This window comes from Sinocyclocheilus grahami, unplaced genomic scaffold (assembly GCF_001515645.1).
Source record: "Sinocyclocheilus grahami isolate Dianchi unplaced genomic scaffold, SAMN03320097.WGS_v1.1 scaffold852.1, whole genome shotgun sequence".
Lineage (NCBI taxonomy): Eukaryota > Metazoa > Chordata > Actinopteri > Cypriniformes > Cyprinidae > Sinocyclocheilus > Sinocyclocheilus grahami.
This window is the reverse complement of record NW_015506031.1, coordinates 335,920-341,169: the sequence shown is the minus strand read 5'-3', so window position 1 is coordinate 341,169 and position 5,250 is coordinate 335,920. Positions and strand designations below refer to the sequence as shown.

Here is a 5,250-nt window from a genome sequence, read left to right as displayed (position 1 = left end):
ACTTAGTGGTGTGTTTGAGTCGTGAACGAATCAGTATTTTGAACAAATCTTTCAAATGAATGAATCGTTCTCATTCATTTACACGCACTGACTTACAGTATGGGAAAGAACAGAATCATCTCATTTGTGAACGAAATGAACGAATCATTTTGGGGGGACAGGTTTTATTTGTCTATAAATACTGTATCACAGTAGATAGATAGATAGATAGATAGATAGATAGATAGATAGATAGATAGATAGATAGAAATACATGAATGAATGAATAAAGTTGAAATTTGTGAGATGCTTTAAGCACTCTTTAAGAGTCTCATACAAAGATTTGTTTCGATATGAACAACTGTTTTTAACGACAAGCTCGAGCATTTAAAGCGGCAGACAACATAACTATGAAGTTATCATTCCGTTGGCATGGAGATTAATATAGTTATCATTATAATTATCTTTTTGGTGTTGACGGGTCTTGGCTGCAGAAACGGCCACTTATGGGATCAGATACCCGCCAAATGTATTGCAGTCATGGATAAAAAAATAACAAGTGTGAAACCAAAATTTAAAAACGCAAGTAAAATTATATTGCACAACATTTTAAAATGAAAGCAAAGTTTTCAGAATAGCAAACAATGGTCATAGATCAAAAAAATAATAAGTGTTAAAAATGTAATAACTTATTTAAAAATAATAATAAGCATGAATCAAAACTTTAAACACATTTAAAATCATATTGCACAAAACTGAAATATTCATGCAAAATTACAGCATAAGAATACAAAAAATAAAAATATGTGCAGAAAATGTCTGAGAGCACAAAAAACTGAGAAATATAACCAAGGAAAACATGATTTTGTGTGCAATTCGGATAATTTTGCATTAATATTTCAGTTTTGTGCAATATGGTTTTAAATGTGTTTAAAGTTTTGATTCATGCTTATTATTTTTTAAATGTGTTATTACATTTTTGATTTACACTTATAATTATCTTTTTGGTGTTGACGGGTCTTGGCTGCAGAAACGGCCACTTATGGGATCAGATACCCGCCAAATGTATTGCAGTCATGGATAAAAAAATAACAAGTGTGAAACCAAAATTTAAAAACGCAAGTAAAATTATATTGCACAACATTTTAAAATGAAAGCAAAGTTTTCAGAATAGCAAACAATGGTCATAGATCAAAAAAATAATAAGTGTTAAAAATGTAATAACTTATTTAAAAATAATAATAAGCATGAATCAAAACTTTAAACACATTTAAAACCATATTGCACAAAACTGAAATATTAATGCAAAATTATCCGAATTGCACACAAAATCATGTTTTCCTTGGTTATATTTCTCAGTTTTTTGTGCTCTCAGACATTTTCTGCACATATTTTTATTTTTTGTATTCTTATGCTGTAATTTTGCATGAATATTTCAGTTTTGTGCAATATGATTTTAAATGTGTTTAAAGTTTTGATTCGTGCTTATTATTTTTTTAAATGTGTTATTACATTTTTGATTTACACTTATTATTTTTTGATCCGCGACCATTCTTTGCTATTATGAAAACTTTGCTTTCATTTTTAAATTTTGTGCAAAATAATTTTACTTGCGTTTTTAAATTTTGGTTTCACTCTTGTTATTTTTTTTATCCGTGACTGCAATACATTTTGCGGGAATCTGATCCCATAGCCACTAAGTGAACGAATCTTTAGTAAACAGAATAGATTCGAGTCACTGAGAATCAAAATCACCACTAGTAGGCTGTTCAGTCTAGCGTTGGTTCCTATGCTGTCTCCTTCTGTCTCACAAATAGCACAGGGGTATAAATTGGTATAATGAACATATGGAGCTGTTTTTCAGAACTGCAGGAGCGTCCCACAACAACTCTGCAAACTGCGTCTTCTATGAGCAGGCCTACACCACTGTGCGAGCAAAAAGCTATTATTATTACTTCGTTGACATGTAGTGGCTGTGTTTTGTCATGCGAATTCAAATTAAGTGCGATGACAACCATTTGAGCAATACTCACACTGCTCGATTTGTATCCAATCAGAGAGCAGGTTTCTTTGATTGGCACTTAAATTATCCAATGGAAGCTCCGTTCTCTGGAGGTATGGTGGGTTTTAACCATAGACTGTAAAAAAACAACTGCCATTCCTTTTATTTACTGATTTACTACTTTTAATTTCAGCCCAGTTAATCTCTTGAGTCTGTCAAAACATATTGTTTATATTGTGTACACACATTTATTTGGTATATGTAGTAGGTCATTAAAATGTATACAAAAATACAGTTAACATGTCAAAACCATGTTATGAATTTGGTTATTTATATAGGTTAATTAAATGTGTAAGAAATGTCTACAGGGAGCACCAGTTTTTCTTCACTTATTCTCATTTATGTGATCTAATTATGTGTTCTTTCAAAATTGGTTAACCTATCAACTTCATAACATCGTTTTGACATTTAAACTGTACTACATACACCAAGCAAATTTATAAGAGTATACAGTGCATATATACCTTACAGAGAAAAACTTGATTTCTAACTTAAACACTTACTCTCATTATACATATTTATGCTTATGTCTATGCACTTTATGTTTGTTATCTTTTAGGTGAGATGAACGTTAGTACCAACCCACCACCCACAAAACTCCTGAGACTCTCAAGGAGAATAGTGCAACTCACAAACGTCTCAACCCTCCTGTTCCATCAACCAAATCCAATCCAGGCAGACGGCTGGTCCGCCTCTCTCCAGTTCTGGCAGCCCAGACCTACCACCTAAATCCACCCCTTCTACAACTCAATATACTAATGGCAGAGTCTTAACTTTGATAAAGAATATCTCTTTGGTTTTGAGACTTTAGTCTTTGCAACTTCAGGGATCTTATCTATGCACAATCAGCTTGTAACACTCCAAAGAGAAAGGAAAACTTGAAATCGCATCAAATGACCCCTTTAAAACCTCACTTTCCAGCCAGACCAACACCTGAAAACCCAGCAACATCGAAACCTACACCTACATCATCACATATCTCTAAAAGATACTACTCCAACTATGCCAGCTAGATCATTATCAAAATCAACACCGTTAAATATATATTCTACCAATGACCCATCCACACTCAGCATCACCATTTCTGCTGATCTTTTCTGACACAATCTACAACTCCGCCTGAAAGTTTGCAGTCCTCCACCAAAACACCTGCAGCGGGTTCCAGTAAACTCCCATGTCAACGGAGCTTTTTGGCTGCAGCCCAAAAGGTGATGATGCAGGAGAAAATAAGAAAGGCTGAGGAACAGGCCAAAACTGAAGAATGTGGTAAGTGACGCTTTGCATAAAAATAAAACATGTCTGCTGAAGAAATTAGTTTTGTATTATCCAATTTCAGAATTCTTTGTTGTATTTAACTTTTTGAAATTCTTTCAAATACTTACCTTGTCAAAAATCAATTTGACCTAATTACGTTTGATATTTTTGATAGTACCATATTAAATGGTAATTTCTTGATATACAGTACATTCAGTATGCATTGCACTAAAGGAATGCATCTGAATGAGGGTCATCAGTGAGACATGCTAGTGTGTGCTAGCTTTATTTTCACCAAGAGCATAAATCCTATTTTTTATCACAAACCAATGTGCTTCTGAGGAGCAAATCTTCATGAGGACGTCAGTGTTCACGAAACAGATCCACCTCTAACTTAAAATATTAAGTGTATAAATATATAAGGGATACATTTATTTACTCATGGTCTGCTTTTGCTTTTGTGGCTTGGTTTCGGCCTATAGTGTCAGAAGATAATGGAGACGTCAACTCTGAAGATTCATTCAGGTGCAATTAAGAACCTACTGTCTATATCGAGGCCATAAAATTAAATCAATGACACAAAATCAAGTAAACAACCCAGGTGGCAGGAATCTATAGACTAACAAGTTAAGTAAAAAATATCTCATCTTTTCAGGCACACTCAAGCTGTTGTTTCCTTTAATCAACATTAATTATGATCAAACAACCAGGACCACATGATTCACCTTAGATTATTTCGCAAAGACGAGCATAGTTGAATTATTTCGAGGATTTGTGGATTCATTGACACTTCAAGTTTAATATTGTGTCAAAATAGTGTTGGCATAATTGTGACTGTTATCTCTCCTAGATGATATGGATGAAGATCTGCCTTTTGAGGAACTTCTGAAGAAAGCTGAAGCTGGAGACCCTAGAGCACAAAGCAGAGTGAGTGCATGAAAACAAATATGTAATATTTGAAATAATATTAAAATCATGATTATTGTCATATTATGAAATAATATGACAATGTGAAATTGGTTATAAAATTTTGTTTTACGAAAAAAATATAATTTCTAATTATGAACATATAAACTAATAAGCAGAAATTATATCTCATAACTTATGTAAATTATAAAAGGGGACTAAATCCTATTCGACAATCGGGTTCCTTTCTTCAAAGGCCTTACTTGATTAAACATTATGGTTGTGAATTTGGAACTTAAACCATTGTGATGCTATTGGCTCTGTGTGAAGCTCTTCTCAATATAATAAACACAAGTGTTTATAATGTAGCTATAATATTTTAAACAATCCGCAGTGCATTATATACAGATGAAATTCTGTAGTGTTTCTGTCTGCCTTAAAAGTGTGTTGAGTGTGTCTATTTTCAGCTTTCTGGAAGATGATCCCAGTCTCAGTATAACTCAATTGCTTCTGCGTGTACATATTCTCATACACTCAAAGTCAGACCAAATGCATCTACATATTTGGACTCAGCTTTGAGTACTCCAATTCCCCTTTTCTTCAAAATGAATTCCACACCTATACTGTTCTCATTCATAATTGGCTAATTAGCCTCAAGTAAATAAAGCATTACAGAGAATGGAGATCTAGTCTAGTAGATGGGCCAAACATCTGACAGCATAGTTCACTTTCTGTTAATTATTTTGCACTAATCTGTTATTGTGTTGTTAAAGGCCAACTGTAAACCTCTTACCATGGTTTAATAATCAGGGTTTAGCGTTCAGGCTAAGATTAGATATGGTTATATGATACTCAGTCTGGCTTTGAGCCTCTGGGATATTAGGCCAGTTATTATTGTTCGTCAAAATGATGCAGGGGCTGATGGGCAATGTAGATTTCATGTAGTCTAATTTTAATGTTGTGATCGAAGCAAACTACACTCTAAACAAAAGCTCTATTATGCACAAGATTTATGATTTTGGGGTATTTGATATATGATTTCTAAAGTT

The 5,250-nt window shown here is 33.4% G+C and overlaps 1 pseudogene; it reads left to right on the top strand.

Moving 5' to 3' along the window:
- The first annotated feature begins 2,605 nt into the window (after positions 1-2,605).
- LOC107562960 (wolframin-like) overlaps positions 2,606-5,250 on the top strand; it is a 22,524-nt pseudogene continuing 19,879 nt past the window's right edge.